This window comes from Lynx canadensis, chromosome X (genome assembly GCF_007474595.2).
Source record: "Lynx canadensis isolate LIC74 chromosome X, mLynCan4.pri.v2, whole genome shotgun sequence".
Classification (NCBI taxonomy): Eukaryota; Metazoa; Chordata; class Mammalia; order Carnivora; family Felidae; genus Lynx; species Lynx canadensis.
This window is the reverse complement of record NC_044321.2, coordinates 81,033,946-81,051,413: the sequence shown is the minus strand read 5'-3', so window position 1 is coordinate 81,051,413 and position 17,468 is coordinate 81,033,946. Positions and strand designations below refer to the sequence as shown.

Below are 17,468 nucleotides of genomic sequence, written 5' to 3'. Positions count from 1 at the left end.
TCAGAATTTGCTCTTTATCCTTGTATTTTGCCAGTTTCACTATGATATGTCATGCAGATCGATTCCAGTTACATCTGAAGGGAGTTCTCTATGCCTCTTGGATTTCAATGCCTTTTTCCTTCCCCAGATCAGGGAAGTTCTCAGCTATTATTTCTTCAAGTACCCCTTCAGCACCTTTCCCTCTCTCTTCCTCCTCTGGAATACCAATTATGCGTAGATTATTTCTCTTTAGTGCATCACTTAGTTCTCTAATTTTCCCCTCATACTCCTGTAATTTTTATCTCTCTTTTTCTCAGCTTCTTCTTTTTCCATAATTTTATCTTCTAGTTCACCTATTCTCTCCTCTGCCTCTTCAGTCTGAGACGTGGTTATCTCCATTTTATTTTGCAGATCATTAATAGCATTTTTTAGCTCCTAGTGACTGTTCCTTAGTCCCTTGATCTCTGTAGCAAGAGATTCTCTGCTGTCCTTTATACTGTTTTCAAGCCCAGCGATTAATTTTATGACTATTATTCTAAATTCACTTTCTGTTATATTGTTTAAATCGTTTTTGATCAGTTCATTAGCTGTCGTTATTTCCGGGACGTTTTTTTGAGGGGAATTCTCCTGTTTCATCATTTTGGATAGTCCCTGGAGTGGTGTGGGACTGCGGGTCACTTCCCCTGTGCTCTCTTGAATAACTTGCATTGGTGGGCGGGGCCACAGTCAGACCTGATGTCTGACCCCCAGCCCACCGTTGGGGCCACAGTCAGACTGGTGTGTGCCTTCTCTTTCCCTCTCCTAGGGGCAGGATTCACTGTGGGGTGGGGTGGCCCATCTGGGCTACTTGCACACTGCCAGGCTTGTGGTTCTGGGGATCTGGCGTATTAGCTGGGGTGGATCGGCAAGGTGCACAGGGGCAGGAGGGACAGGCTCAGCTCACCTTTCCTTTGGAAATCCGCTTAGGTAGGGGCCCTGCGGCACCTGGAAGCAGTCAGACCCCCCCGAGGGATGGATCCACAGAAGCACAGCATTTGGCGTTTGCGCGGAGCAAGTAAGTTCCCTGGCAGGAACTGCTTCCCTTTGGGATTTTGGCTGGGGGATAGGCGAGGGAGATGGCACTGGCGAGTGCCTTTGTTCCCCGCCAAGCTGCGCTCTGTCGTCCGGGGCTCAAAAACTGTCCCTCCCATTGTCCTCCAGCCTTCCCCTTCTCCAAGCAGAGCTGTTAACTTATAACCTTCCAGATGTTAAGTCCTGCTTGCTGTCAGAACAAACTCCGTCCGGCCCCTCTGCTTTTGCAAGCCAGAGCTGGGGTCTCTGCTTGGCCGGTGGGCTGCCCCTATGCCTCGGCTCCCTCCCGCCAGTCCGTGTAGCACGCACTGCTTCTCCGCCCTTCCTACCTTCTTCCTTGGACATCTCATCTACGCTTGCCTCCGGAGAATCCATTCTCCTAGTCTTTTGGTGATTTTCTGGGTTATTTAGGCAGGTGTGGGTGGAATCTAAGTGATCCGCAGGACGCGGTGTGCTCAGCGTCCTCCAACGTCGCCATCTTCCCCTCGCCTCCATTTCATTCTGCACCTCATTTATAGCATTTTTCAGCTCCTCATGACTGTTTCCTAGTCCCTTGATATCTGTAGTAATAGATACTCTGCTGTCCTATATACTTATTTCAATCCCAGCGATTAATTTTATGACTATTTTTCTAAATTCATGGTCCATTATAGGACTTAAATCATTTTTGATCAATTTGTTAGCTGTCACTACTTCCTGGAGTTTCTTTTGAGGAGAATTCTTCCATTTCATCATGTTGGACAGTCCTTGGAGTGGCTCAGATCTGCGGGGCACTTCCCTTGTGCTGTCTGGAGTAACTTATGTTGGTGGGTGTGGCCGCAGTCACACCAGATGTCTATCCCCAGCCCACTGCTGGGGCCACAGACTGATGTGTACCTTATCTTCCCCTCTCCTAGGGGCAGGAATCACTGTGTAGTGATGTGGCCCCTGTCTGGGCTACTTGCACACTGCCAGGCTTGTGGTGCTGCTTTGGTGGAATCTGGCATATTAGCCTGGGTGGATCCGAAAGGTGCACAGGGGCATGAAGGACAGGCTTAGCTCACTTTGCCATCAGTGGTCCCCTGTGGGAGGGGCCCTGCAGCACCAGGATGGAGGCAGACCCGCCAGAGGGATGGATCCACAGAGGCACAGTGTTGGGTGTTTGCATGGTGCAAGGAAGTTCAGTGACGGGAACTGGTTCCCTTTGGGATTTCGGTTGGGGGATAGGAGAGGGAGATGGTGCTGGCCAATGCCTTTGTTCCCCACCCAGCTGAGCTCTGTCTTCTGGGGCTCACACCTCTCCCTCCCGGTTTCCTCTCACCCTCCCGCTCTCCGAGCAGAGCTGTTGACTTTTAACATTCCAGATGTTAAGTCCTGCTGGCCGTCAGAACTCACAGAGTCTGGCCCCTCCACTTTTGCAAGCCAGACTTTGGGGGCTCTGTCTTGCCTGGCGGGCTGCCCCTCCACTGCCTGGCTCCCTCCTGCCGGTCTGTGTAGTGTGCACCACCTCTCTGCCCTTCCTACCCTCTTCCGTGGGCCTCTTGTGTACGCTTGGCTCTGGAGAGTCCTTTCTGCTAGTCTTCTGGCAGTTTTCTGGGTTATTTAGGCAGATGTGGGTGGAATCTAAGTGATCAGCAGGACGTGGTGAGCCCAGTATCCTCCTATGCCACCACATTCTCCCCTATTCTCAGTTATTAAGAGTCTCTTATGGTTTGGCTCCCTCCCTCTCTAACTTTTTTTTTGTTGTTGTTGTGCAATTTTTAATGAAATCAAGTGTATCACTGTTTTCTCTTATTGCTTCTGGATTTGAAATCATATTTTAAAAAGCTTTCTTCACTGCTAGCTTATAGAGGAATTTCACTGTGTGTGTGTGCCTTTGTGGACAGGAGGGAGAGGAGATGGAAAAGGGTCACATGAGTGTCAGGTGTAAGAGGAACTCTGAGGAACCATCATGTGAGAAATCTGTAAAAACCATTTTACTAAATCAGGAGAGTTAGATGTTCAGACCAGAATCTTTGCCCTGTGCTTGTCTTTGAGAACTTGGTACCTATTATTTTCTGTGTTCCGTGGATATGGATCCAGACCCCGATAACTGACAGAGAAGGTCTTACATGAAGCAGAAACTCCATGTCATCTCAGATCGACCTGTCAGATGACTAAATGGGTGGAACCACCCTCCTAGGGATATGACAGACATAAAGCCAATTCCAAAATGTACCATTCTAACAGAGCAAAGGACTAAAGGGGAAGTAAAACCTCCAACTCATCCTTTACTCTCTATGAGTGAAGTTTAATCAGGAGAAGGTTATAGTCTGCTAGTCCTATGCAAGAGTACAGATGTGTGAGTTGTAAGGTGGGACCTTTTGTCAGGTTACAACCTCTCCCACTCAACCCTATAATTTCCCATTTGGATGGTGGGTTTCTAGGACTCGGGGGTCAAGCTTGTACTGATCTTGCTTGGAATGGAGATCATACCTTATGGGGTGGGCACTAACATCCATGCTGCTTCCTGTGGGCATTTCCAACAATGCAGGTCTGGAGATGAAGAGAGGTAAGGTTACGATGCAGATGTAGTCTTAGACTGATAGTGTCTGACACATAGTAGACACCCAATATAGAATTAATTAATTAATTGGTTAGTTAATTAATTAGATGTAGATGTAGGCATAAACAGGAAGCGAAACTATGCATGTGTCCTTTTGGTCTTTTTATGCACATACAAAGTTTTCATAAAGAATTTGTATCATACTGTACTTGTCATTCTGTAATGTGCTTTGAAGAAACATTTTGTTTCTGTTTATAAAAAGGGCCCAGGGTGGCAGGGGAGGGGAGCTTTAGAAAATGGAGAACAGTGCTACCTGATGACCGGAGTCAGCAATGCAGGTGTGAAAGTCTCAACTATGGAGATTGGCAAAGGATAGGGGATGGAAAGGGCTGTGGTATTGGTGGTGAGGGAGGAAGGTGAATAGATACCATAATATAGGCCAAGATTTCTAGACTTTTCTACTCACTGGCACCAATCCTTCTACTTTCATTCCCATCCTGGGATCCTCAAGCTCTGGTCTGGAAATCCAGCCCCTCAGTGAACTAAGTAGAAAGTTGCATGACTTAGTGTATGAATAATTGGTATGAAGAAGTTTGAAACAAAGAAACATACACAAACACATATGCATACAGAAAACTGTCAAATAAATTGTTTTGATCTGCTTCCAAGGCCATGAATATGTATCATATTTGTAATCACCTCGCAATTATTTTATGTTTTTGATATTTTATTCAATGTTTCCATATTTCAGACACTATAAAAATGCAAATTTATAAAATAAACATATCTCTCTCCCCAACAATGCATACACAGTGAATTATCATAGACATCTATTTAGCATACTATTTGCATTCTACAGGATATGAACAGGCTTCTAAGTTGCTAAATAAACATATAGCTACACTATTATCTTGTGACTCAGTTGCTGATATGCCTGTTTCACAAATCTTTATCACCATACTTTGTCAGATTGCCAATTAATACTTCTCTTTGTCTGACACATACGAGAAACATATAAAATGCATATTTAAAAGCTGAAATTGTTATGTCGCTCCCTTCTGTCCCTACCTTTTGCCCACCGTAACACAAAGATAGTCTCTGTTAACTTAGCGGTGCCTATTTCCCAAATTTTTCTCTGTATGTATTGCACTAATGTATTTAATCACACTCATACCTTTACACCTATGTTGATATATACTTTTCGCAGAAATGGGGTCATATTTTGCTTTATACATTCTGATATCCCTGTTTCACTTGATATGGTTTATTTTCTATTTATTTACTTATTTAGAGTAGCATGTTTTCACGTGATTATTAAGAATTTATGTTCCTTCTTATGTGCATCCACTATTGATATCATTGACCTATCTCTATTGTTTAAGAATATTTTGTACATTGAATACGTAAACAAGTGTTTGAAGGTAGGTTAGAAATGATCTCCCCCAGCTTTTCACATGCCTTTTAATGTTTGCTGTGCAGACAACATTTGATTATTTTTAATGAGTTTTCGTATTTTAAAAGTATTTCCGTGCACTGTTTGAACAAGAACAAGTGAATAATAATGCCTTCCGAGATGTGGAATGATGGCTCATAGGACAAACAGGGAAGAACCTAATCTTTATGTATTAAAGAATTTAATTACAATACCGCTTCTTGGATTTTGTTACTTAACTTTTAATGTCTGTTCCCTGATCATTGGTAAGTATTGGTCTCGCATAGAGTAGCTGGGATTCAATGAGATGAACTGTAAAACACCTTTCATATAGTAGTTGTCCATGTTAATATCCTATAGTTCAGGTTCCCTTTCCAAAAGGCAACCATTTGTGCTGCTTCCTGGGTCCAATTCAACACCCCAAGAATCAGCCGGTCTATGTGGCCCCCATAGCCAGGCCTCTTGGCTCATGACTCATGGTGCAGGATTTCATCCCCACCATCATCTTCATGCCAAATGAGGACGTGACACCGCCCAGTTTCTATATCAGGAGAGTTACCCACTATCAGTCCTTAAGCCCTCAAAATCCATCACCCAAATGGGAGACTTCTGGTTGGCCTGTGCAGATGGCAAGGGGTAGATGTTTGATTCTGGAACATTTACACAGCTCTGCGAGTCTGAGGTTGGTCATCTGTAAAATGGGACTAAGGGTGCCTACTTCCAGACTTGTAAGAAGAAAGGGAGAAAACCTCAAAGAATGTCTGGCATGTAGCAGGACTTGAGGTGTATTACTTCTGGACCACACTGCCTCCTCTGCCCATAAAGTAGAAGATTTGAAACATTATCTGGAAATGTAGCAGCAAGAAGTGAACTTTGGTCCCATTTCATCATTTCCTATTCCCTTCATGCTTTCCTGTCTCCTTAGTTTCCTTCTACTTTGACATGGATGAAACATTTTTTTACTGAGCCCTCAGGAAGAAGAAATAATATGGGAGAAATAATAATAGTAACAGGTCAACTATAGAAGATGGGAGTCACCAAGCATGTGTCCCAGTTGCCAGACCCATCACTGACCACAGGACCTTGGGTGACTTCCCTCCCCTGTGCTGGCCTCCAGCCTAACACAGAAGAACACTCAATGTATACACAGGGGTTAGGGCAGGGGCTTTGGGGTCAGAAAGACCTGCATTTGATGCTGGGAACCAGTACTTCCATGATCTTGACCAAGTAATTTATCTACTATATGTGCTATAATTGTTGGTATCTTTTATTATTGTTGTTAGTATACTTGCTTTAATTATTCCTACCACCCAGCCAAAGTGTGAATGATAGAAGTGGGGATTAACTGCCAGACAGTACAAAGTTACAGATGAACTCAGCTGAGGGTGGGGAATACAAAAAGTCAAGACAGAGAATAAAAGTTAAGTAGAGAAGCACAAGGCTCCTGGGTACCATTTCCTGTGCCCATCCTCTCATGACCCTGGGAAGGTTCTGACCCAAGAGCACTCTTGGTTTTCAACTGAAGACAGCCACAACCTGAGGGATGCCCTGGAGCTATGGGGCTAAAGAGCTAAGTCCTCATCAGCTCCCTCCCCCTTCAAGGGCCACCAACATTCACCCTCCATCTAAACCCATCTCTTTTCCCTTTTCTCCTGGGTTATCAAGGAAGGTCGACCTGTGGAACCTCCCAGAACTAACCCTGAAGAGTTTTCCCCATACAAATGAGTTTCAAACCCTGCAGTCTCTGAAAGTTGCCCTGAACACCAGCAAAGGAGTGGAAGGGACTCTGAGGTAAAGACGGAAATGCCTACCTCTCAGAGATAGGTCATCTCCACATTGTGTATACCTGACCTGACTTTTATAAGTAATGACTTTATACATTTCCTATACACAACCTATCGATATAGACTTCTCTCTCTCTCTCTCTCTCTCTCTCTCTCTTTCTGTGTGTGTGTATGTGTATTTTCCTGAAAATAACAATCTTCAGCTTTCTTTTCTCATTTAGTATCTCATCTAATGTTTGCAGTTACATTTTTATAGTTATCGTGGTTGTATAGCTTTTCATAGATTGGTTGGACACTCTTGTTGCTTTTAATAACAATTCTAGGTTAATACCAATTTATGATCTCTTTACTGATTTCTTTCGATACCAAGGACATTTATCCTATGTCATCCATGTATATGGGTAATTTTTAGTTCCCAGGTTTTCATGTGCTCTTTAATGCCATTTCCCTCCCACCCCACAAAAGGTATCTAAGTTCATTTGTATGGCTAAGCAATTATACTGTTCTCTGTATAAAAATATTTTAGTCATATGCTAGGGGCACAGAACACCATCTCCAGGTTTACCAGGGTAACATTCCCCACCTCGACAGCTACGTGGCCCTAGGGAGCACACACACAGCCTGGGATTTAGGGGGTCCAGGATTTGAGACCCTACCCCGCTGTTCTCAAGGAGTCTCTGACCCTCTCTGACTTTACCTTTGCCTGTAGTACAAAAATGCCTGCCTCAAAATGGATTTTGCAGGGATTTGACATAACAGGCAACATCATTCTTTATTATCAAAAGAATCAGGAATTCTGAGTGAGACAAATATGCACAACAACTAGCCCTTTGGGTGGATTAGTGTCAGTTAACTGTTGGCTTCCCAACCCCAAGCAGACCTCCTGCCCCTTCACAGGGTTATACTTAGACTGGAGGAGAAACACAACAAAGATGACCACATCCAAGCGTTTCTTGTCAGGGCTGTGTTCTCAGCATCCTGAATCAGCCTAGGTGAGGGCCTCCTCTGGAATCGTGTGCTTGGCCTGGAGGAACTAAAGGGAGGAAGGTGGGAGATCAACAGAGCCATGAGCCCTGAGTCTCATCCCCAGGTCACCCAGTCTCCACTCACTTGGCCTGAATACCTGGACCTCACCTTGGGCCAAGTGAGAACCAGTGTGGTCCCAGTGGTTGTCACAAAGTCCCCTGGGGTAGAGAAAAGTCAGATGACATCCATTAGGGCTGCCATTTCCCAATCTATGCAAGGAAAATATGGCTCCACATTTACTGCAACATATGCAGTAGAATGAGCCCTGTGTCAGTGTGTACTGGGAAAACTCCTGAAACCAAAACATCTGTCAATAAAGGAATGAGGCCCACAGAATTGTAAAGCTGTTCAAAACAACTAGGTAATTTAATGTGTATGGAGACAGGAATGTTCAGGGTGACAATGAGTGAAATAACCAAGCAAAACAATTACCTGCAAGTTCCCATTATTCCCTTCTTGACTCCTGCCAGCTCCTATCTGCACGCCGCCTGACCACTCACTTCTTAGACCACTAGAGGTTCATCCCAGACTGGGTGGTGAAAAAGTGCATCATTCCTGCTGCTCCTGAGAGAAGGTGGTCAAGAAGCTTCAGGAAGGTGTGGGAACTGGGATAGAGAATGTGTTCTGGGTCTCCTTAAGGCTGACGTCCCTCACAAGCAGAGTTATCATTCACGATGCATACACTGGGCCAACATGAGCCCTGGGACAGCTGGACACATAGGCAGCCCCACTCCCTCAACAACGTCCTGCTTCCACTGCCACTCAGCAACTACATTCCTTTCATACCCCTACTGTGCCTGCTCCCACCCCCCCCCCCAGATTGCTTGGCTGATACCTCTACCCCTGCCACAGAGACCACCTTTGGAGAGATTATCTACCAGTTTCGCTAGATTAGGAGGCTTAACCGCACCTCAGAGATGGTTTTATACTCTCATTTCGTCTGTAAAATAGCCCAAGGAGTGGAATGTATAATCCTCATTTTCAGAGAAAGACACTGGGTCACAGAGGGGTCCTATGACTTGACCAAGGTTGCACAGCTAGTGGGTGTTGGGGTCTGGAAGAGAACCCATATTCCGATTCCAGAGCCCATGCCCTTACCACTAGGCTAGACTCCTTGGATCTACCTGATGGCTTTCAGCAATATTGATAAAATCCCAAGGGCTACACAACCACATTCTCACACCCTTGAACCAAGGATGGGCTGGGAGTGCCACCCAAAACACAGCACTCACTTGGAATTGCTGACAGGGATAGCAGTGAAAGTCTGGGTGAAGGTACAGATACAAGGTACAATAAGTGAATGTGGTTGAATGTCACTTATATGTCAATGACACTTGGTGGGGGGAGAGGGAAAATAGGTTATGAACAGAACTCTGAGAATTTCTTTCCACTTCAACAACAAACAATACCCCCTTCGAGTTGCACATGCTTGACACACTCACACAGCATTCCCCAGTCAGGATCTTACATGATACTCATGCTGAAGGGGACAAAAGTTCCTGGGAATCGAGGTGTCAGGAATTGGGAGAGCAACAATAGGAGCGATCTGCTCTCAGTGACAGGAATGTTACTATGTGCAGACTCTGTGACAGCCACTTCACAAGTTCATTTGATTCAATTTTCACAGCTGCCCAAGAGATGGATATTATTGGGCCCCTTCTGCAAACGAGGAAAATGAGAGGTTAGGTAATAGGCCCAAGTTTGAAAGGTAAGGATTTAGGGTGAGAGCCATCAAACCCCACAGCCTGTTTCCCTAACACCCTGGCACCCAAGGTAGGAATGAAAAACATGCAGGTGTTGGGCTGGGGGCCCACTGGATGGGTGCTGGTTGAAGGTTTGTCACCTGTGTGAACTCAGTCTGAGCTGGGCATGGGGAACGAGGCAGCCACAGGGGCAGGCGACCATCCCCAGAAGGAGTAGAGGGTCAAGTCCCAGGTCAGCATGAAGCTGAGGGTCTGAGGTCCCCTCTTATGATCACTGCCTTCCCTCCTGATGGTCCCAGTGCACCTGTGTCTGCCTCAGTCGGTTCCTTGCCTGAGGGATTATAGTCGTTGTCGGGCTACCCATGGATCCTCTGAAGGACCGGTTTGGATGATGTGACATGTGTGGGGGTGGGGAGGGAACAGTGCCTCTGAGAAGCCTCTCCATCTGTCTCCTCAAACACCTCTGCTCTCTGACTTCCATTCCTGCCTCAGGAAGTCCTCTGCTCCCTGGCAGTCTCCCACTTCTGGCCCCCTGACTCAGGGAACCCTGGTTTGTCTCAAGGAGAGCCCAGCTCCTGGCATTGGGTCAGAGGAACGGATGTCATGATGGCAGCCCCCCAGGACCTCAGCCCTCAGCATGGGCAGGAAAAGCCACTATGGCATCCTGGAATTGGAGGAGGGGACACATTTGGTTCAAGGAAAAGAGGGTCCCTCTCAGAACAAGGGAGGGAAGCACCATCTCAGCAGGGAGTAGGAAGGCCTGTCTCAGCATGAAGCCCTGGGGTTGAGGGCCCTTCTCAGTCCAAGGCACCATCACCTGGTCCAAAGTGGTCACTCTGGTTCTGGAGAGGAGATGGAGCCCCGCTTCCTGGAACACACTCATGGGAAGGCATGTGTCTCAGTCTGTTCAGGCTGCTATAACAAAATACTACCAAGTTGGTATCTGATAAATGACAGTAATTTTCTGCTATCCACTTTGTAGGCTGGAAAGTCTAGATCAAGTCACCAGCATGGTCGCTTTCTTGTGAGGGCCCTCTTCCTGGTTCATTCCTGGCATCGTTTTTCTGTGTCCTCACATGGTACAAGGTGTTAGGGATCTCTCTGGAGCCTTTTATATAATGGTACTCATTCCATTCAGGAAGGTTGCACCCTCATGACCTAAGCACCTCCCAAAAAACCACCTCTTGATACTATCATCTTTGGGTGTCAGGATTTCAACAAATGAATGCGGTGAGGTGGGGGACACAGTCAGAACATAGCAGTATGTTAGGGAAAGCTAAGTGCAGAAGGGTAAGAAACAGACCCCAGACCAGGAAAACAGGTAAGCAGGTCACAGGAAGGAAAGGAGACCTCTAAGCACAGGTGAGAAAGAGAGTAGAGAAGTCAGGGCACATGGTCCTCCTCATAGCTGCTGCCTCCTGCAGATGGGCACTGTCAGGTAGCTCATGCTCCCAGGGGCAGAGGTCCCCAGGAAAGGTGTCACGGATTCTCGTCTAGCCACAGCTCCCTCACTTTGTCCAGCTCTCAGGCTGACGTCTGCTGAGAAATATGGGGAGGAAGCTGGAAACGAGTCCCAGGGAAAGAGAGACATGTGGGCCCCTGCACCCCCAGCCCCCACTTTTCCACACAGGTACCTTCTCCTGCCTCCTGTCATCACTGATAAACACTACCACCCACCGTCAACCCCAACTTTGATCTGGCGCCGTCTTCCCACCTCATTCTTAGAGAGCTTCAGGATCTTGACTGTGGGGACCATCTGTATAATGTCAGACAGGCCATGCAGCCTGTACAGTTTGTTGTTGATCGAGTTCAAGGACAACAGCTTTTTGTGAGAAGGAGTTAGAGTGACAGTTACTATCTAGGGCCTCAGAAACAAGTCTTCCCTCCACACCATTCGTACCATCCTCTACCATAAAAACAGCACTGGGCATAAGGCCTCACATCAGGGGGAACTCTTTTCAATGATCTTCAGGGTGGCAGCCATGCATTTTCTTCAATTCAGGATTATATCAATATCATGGCCCACCAAGTCTTCAACAATCTGAGAAGAGGCAATAGGAAGGCTGAGAGGGGTCCAGGGCCAGTACCAACCCCTCCCCACATTGTCATCCTTTAAGTCTCCCTCCCAGGCAGATCCCTGCCCTAGCATTACTGCTGTCAACTGTACCTGGGTCAAAGCAGAGCCTCTGGAGGTCAAGAGTTTGCTGGGAGACATCATAGTGTTTGTTCATGGTCAGCTGCAGAGAGAGATGGAGAGAGCCACTGTGAGGCTCTGGTGGGGATAGGGAAATCGGGGGCTGGAGGAAGAAGAGGTAGGTCTGGGTGTGAACACACAATGGGCCTTGAGTCTGCATTACCTTTAGATGTTCCATTTCTTCTGGCTCCAACTCATACCGCACAGAGTAGGGTACAGCAGAATGACTGACAAAGAGATATCTACAGAAAGGAGGGGTGGGGTAAGCACTAGGAACTCTCATTCTAAAGAAGACGGCTAACCCCTGGCCTGTCCTCCTTCCCCAGGACTAGGTACAGGTAATGTCCTTGACACAAACCTTCTGGTTCTCCTCATTACACATATTAGAGCTGACACCCTTCAATGCAGAGGCAGTGTCAGCATCCTGGACAAAGTTCTAGGCCTGTGTTTTCACATAGTGGAACTACAGGTGGCAGAAGCAACAGAAAAAGTGCTGGAGAACCAGCTCTCCTCCTTCCCTGTGACCACTCCTCTGGCTTCAGCATTCTCTTATACATCAAAAGGGGTGAAGGGTACACTGCAATGGCTCAGGATTGAAATCAGTAGCCATGTATTGTCATACTTTCTTCCATAGGGCATGTAGGGGGTAAAAGAGAGGATAGGAGAGAAGAGTGGCAACATGGAATTAAGACTAGAGAACAGATCCTTTTCCAACCACCTACTGAGCTTGAAAAGAAAGTGCTAAAAAAGGATCATTGACATAATTTCATATTTTGTACCAAATATGGATTTCTTTATTTTTATTGTTTTTTTTTTTTTTTTTGAGAGAGAGAGAGAGAGAAAGCATGCTCAAGTGGATCAGGGGCAGAGAGAGGGGGACAGAGGATCCAAAGCCGGCTCTGTGCTGACAGCAGTAAGCCCGATGTAGGGTTTGAACTCGTGAACTGTGAGACCATGACCTGAGCCAAAGTTGGACACTCAACTGACATTAGCCACCCAGGTGCTCCCCCAAATAGGGATTTATTAAATTCCCTTTCTCTCCATTCAAAGCTCTCCTCCAAATAAACACTTAAGATATTAGACGTGATCTTCCTTTTATAAATTTCGAGGAGATTCTACCTCGTGAAGACCCTGCTTGCCCCTCAGATAAAGTCTCCAGAGACTCGACCTCCATCTCCCGCACTCATCTTGAGCCAAACTGAGACATGCAGTGGAAAGTTGCTCCTTCGCCTTGGGTGCAGTTTTCACCTTTGCTTTTAGCCATCCTCTACTCTTATCCTTTTACACCATTTCTCTGAACCTGCCCTTAAGTGACCGAGGCAGATAACTCCTAGAAGAAAGAAAAAAAAAAGAAAGAAAGAAAGAAAGAAAGAAGAAAGAAGAAAGAAAGAAAGAAAGAAAGGGACACGTTACAAATCTCACCTGTTCCCAGCAAAATAATCTAGCATCTCTACACAAGACCATCACAGCTGCCCTGACCTGTCTCTCCTGCACATTCCACATGTCTTGCCAGAACTGTGATCTTGAACCTACTCCCATGGTTCCATCTTGCCCATTCACCCTCATTTATCTCCATGGAGTAATTCTTTCTTTCCTTATGTCCACATTAGCATGGACAAAACTTTAATAATGCCCCTGGCCCCTCCTATGGTACAGTTCGTTGGCCTAGTGGATGCTGTGGGGAAGTGGAGAGAAAGAAGAAATCTATGAGTTCTAAAAATGATTTCTACACTTTTGCCCCACGAATACCAAGACTACCATTAAGGTTGCTCAACCATTAATTAATGCCTACACTCTGTCATGTTGTAGGAAAAAAAAAGATATAGTTAACTACAGGGTTACGTATTCCACTGGCTAGTACAAATCAACCATGATGACTGATCACTTAACATTGTTAAAGAAGAGACAACAGGCCCCAAATGGAGTCACTAATGCTAAGCTTGTGTCACCTAATTTCAGGTGATTACACCTAATACAGGTCATCTCATTGACTTAATACCTAACCTAATTGCAGTTTCAGCCTCTCTCAGGAATGTAATCTTAACTAGTCAGTCTGGTATCTCCTGGTCAGTACTAGTGAGGTAATCTGCTTAATAGGCCCCTGCCATCCCCCAAAAGGGAGGTCACCTTGTCTGAAACAATCCACTATTTGTCAGTAATTTCCTTGTCCTGTTGCTTTCTGCCTATAAAGGTCTTCCATTTTGACCAGCTCTTAGGAACTTCTTTCCATTTGCCAGGTGGCATGCTGCCTAATTCATGGATTGTTGAATAAATCCAATAATATCTTTAAAATTTACCCACTTGAATTTATTTTTAACACTATCTTATTTGGGGTTGTACATAAGTATCATTCATTGCTGCTTCTCCCTCTTGTTCATGGATTCATGAAGATGAATGCCAGAAATGCCATGTTTATATCAGCTTTCATACTTCCTTGGGAAACACCCAGGTATCTAGGTCCTCTTTGAAAGGAATGACGTCTATCAATGTACTCTGAAATCAGGAAGAACGGTATAAAAACAGCAAAATTAAAACCAAATCAAGGTAGAAAACACATCAATGGCCTGAATAACAGAGAAAAGTCCTGTGATAACTTTTATGGGTAATGAAGAAATATCGTTGACTTTTTTCATCTAAAAAGAAATATAACAACAACATGCTTAAAGTTTGGAAACCTCCACTGTGGATCTGCTTCCTGGAAGATAAGAGGTAGGGAGCATCCTCAGCCCGGGAGAGAACAAGCACACAAAGAAGGGTTGGGCAGAGGCTCCATTCTGAGATCTTAGTTCCTGCTCTGACATTTCCAGGCTGGGTGACCTGGCACAAGTTAATTACTCTCTATAACCCCCTGCTCCAACCTGAGCTCTAAAGCAATAACAGAATCTACCCTGACTGTGTGGTGCTATGTTTCAAGAGTCAAAGGCAAGTTACCCACCTGGATGGAGAATTCTATAAACAAACAATTAGTCTGAAGAAATACCCAGCATTAAGCCTGGTGAGACAAAATGATGGAGGATCCTGAAAGAGAAAGGACAAGAGTTGAAGGTGTCATAGAAAATAATAACAACGTATGTTCAATTGGTCCCAGATAAAAAGGAAAGGCAACAGTACAGAAGATATATTTAAATAAATGATAGTTGGGAAGTTTAAAAAGTGACCAAAGACATCAAGTCACAGATTCACGAAGCTCTGTGTTTGTCAAGCCTACAGGGGTATGAGGAAAACCAAACCTAGGCCTTATTGATTATCTCAAAAGAAAGGAAAGGAAAAGGAAATTAGAGCAGGTAAAAATAAATATAAAGCAAATATTAGGATGACATGTTTAAGCCAAATTATGTATGTTAATGCCATTACATGTAAGCAGATGAAATATTCCAAATCGAAAGGCAAACATCAGGCTAGATAAAAATTCCGTCAAATGCACCTTAAAAGAGACACATGTAAAGTTTATTGATACAGAAAATTAGGGGAAATGGCAACTTAAACATTAACCAACAGAAATCTAGTATACCCATCTTAATTGGGTATGCTACTATACCCATCTTAATTGGTCTTTTTGTCCCTCCTGCTACAAAGCTCCGAAAATTCTTGGAATATTCTATGTTGAAAATGATAGATCTGTCTTTTTTATGTTAGTGAGATGACTTTTGGAAAACACCTAAGGTCGGGGGTTGGTTGCCAGAAGAACCCAGCATGAGATTAGAGGGTTAGAACTTTCAGTCCTACTTCCCTGACCTCTAGGGAAGGCAAGGGGCTGGAGACTGAGTCCAATCACCGATGGCCAATAATTTAATCCTGACCGTGTCATTAAGCCTCCATGAAACACCCCAAAGGACCGGGTTCAGAGATTCCAGGTTGGTAAACCAGAATGCCTCCATGTGCCACTGTGTCGTGCCCCAAACCTCACGGGGACAGAAGCCTCTGCGTTTGGGGCCTCACCCCATGTATCCCTTCATCTGGCTGTCAATTCCTATTCTTTAATATCCTTTGTAATAAACCAGTGATGTAGTGAATAAACAAGTTTCCCGAGTTCTGTAAGCCACTCTAGCTAATTAATCGAACCCAAGGAAGGGGTTGTAGGAACCTCTGACTTATAGCTAGAATGTCAGAAGCACAGGTAACAACTTGGACTCGAGATTAGCATCTAAAGTACAGGGCAGCCTTGTGGGACTGAGCCCTTAACCTGTGGAATCTGATGCCATCTCCAGGCAGATGGTGTCAGAATTGAGTTACCTTATAAGACACCCAGCTTGTGTAGGAGACTTGCTTGAATATGTGTCGGGGGTGTTTCTGATTCTGTGTCTCCCTCTCTCTCTGCCCCTTGCCCGTTCATGCTCTGTCTCTCTCTCTGTCCCAAAAATAAATAAACGTTGAAAAAAAAATTTAAAAAAAATAAATAAATAAAAAAATGGGGCGCCTGGGTGGCGCAGTCGGTTAAGCGTCCGACTTCAGCCAGGTCACGATCTCGCGGTCTGTGAGTTCGAGCCCCGCGTCGGGCTCTGGGCTGATGGCTCAGAGCCTGGAGCCTGTTTCTGATTCTGTGTCTCCCTCTCTCTCTGCCCCTCGCCCGTTCATGCTCTGTCTCTCTCTCTGTCCCAAAAATAAATAAACGTTGAAAAAAAAATTTAAAAAAAAAAAAAAGAATATGTGTCGGGGGAAACCCACACATTGGAATTGGGTACAGTATATTAACACCTAAAACTGACAGAAGTAAATGGAAAAATGGACAAATCCACTATCACAACTGGAAATTTTAACACATCTCACTGAGTGATAGCTAAAACAGGGAAACAAAAATTCAGTTAGATGAATTAGATTTAAACAATGTTAGTAACAAGTGCTTGCTTCAGCAGCACATATACTAAAATTAAAATGATACAGAGAAGATTAGCATGGCCCCTGAACAAGGATGACACTCAAATTTGTGAAGCATTCTGTATATTTTTTAAAAATGCTATTAACCAATTTATTTACTTAACTGACATGAAACATGGCAGAATAAGTCACATGCTGGGCCATAAAGGAAGCCTTGGGAAACTTCCAAGAGCATAATGCAATCTAGCCTGAGTGGTTGGTGTGAAGATTCAAGGATAATGTTGGGTTCTCTGCCACTCTCCTACCTTTACATCAATTGCAAGAACATTAATCTCCAAAAACCCCCTGGCTCCAAAAGACCTTCTCCACATACCAAACCCGGACCTGAGAGGAGCACATGACTCTGGCCTTTACCCTCAACTAGATGTCTTAAAATATACCTGAGATTTGCTGTAATCAGGTACAGTGAGATGGCAGACATGGAGCCAATGTCCTTGAAAGAAGAGTTTATTAGCTACAGGTCCCAAGAGGAGGGGACATACAATAACACTCAGGGCCACATGAGGAAGCTCGTGGTGGAGCTGTCAGGTGGCAGACAGAATGAAGGGAAAACATGAACCAGAGTCTTTATTCTGGTTTTATGGAAAGGAACGGGAGAAGCAGGATCAGTATGCTGAGTAAAACTTTGGGTTGAAAAGTTGGAATAATTTTGGTGGGCTCTGAGTGATAAGGGTGGCCCCTAGTTGTCCAGTGTCTGGACTTGGGGTGATTTAGGGAAAGGAGAATATTGGACTGGGGTGTGAGAGTTTGATAAAGGAGGTGGCTGGGGGTGTGGGCTCTGGATTTGCTGGTTTACATATCAAAACCATGCTCATAGGCAAGTTGATTGCTAGCTCAAGGAATTAGCTCACCCTAGGAGACCCAGTTCCTCACCAGGTCC

General features: G+C 45.1%; 1 long non-coding RNA gene and 1 other non-coding gene across 2 annotated transcripts; one reads left to right on the top strand and one right to left on the bottom strand.

The window, feature by feature from the left end:
• Positions 1 to 10,607: 10,607 nt before the first annotated feature.
• On the bottom strand, positions 10,608 to 14,727 carry LOC115507592. The gene is made up of 6 exons (XR_003966734.1): positions 14,649 to 14,727; positions 14,015 to 14,206; positions 12,833 to 13,043; positions 11,877 to 11,955; positions 11,687 to 11,756; positions 10,608 to 11,560 (listed from the first exon to the last, which is right to left on the bottom strand). It is a non-coding gene; the product is annotated as an uncharacterized LOC115507592 (long non-coding RNA).
• A 1,823-nt stretch (positions 14,728 to 16,550) lies between these two features.
• Positions 16,551 to 16,657, top strand: LOC115508023. Its single transcript, XR_003966912.1, has one exon. It is a non-coding gene; the product is annotated as a U6 spliceosomal RNA (small nuclear RNA).
• Positions 16,658 to 17,468: the final 811 nt, after the last annotated feature.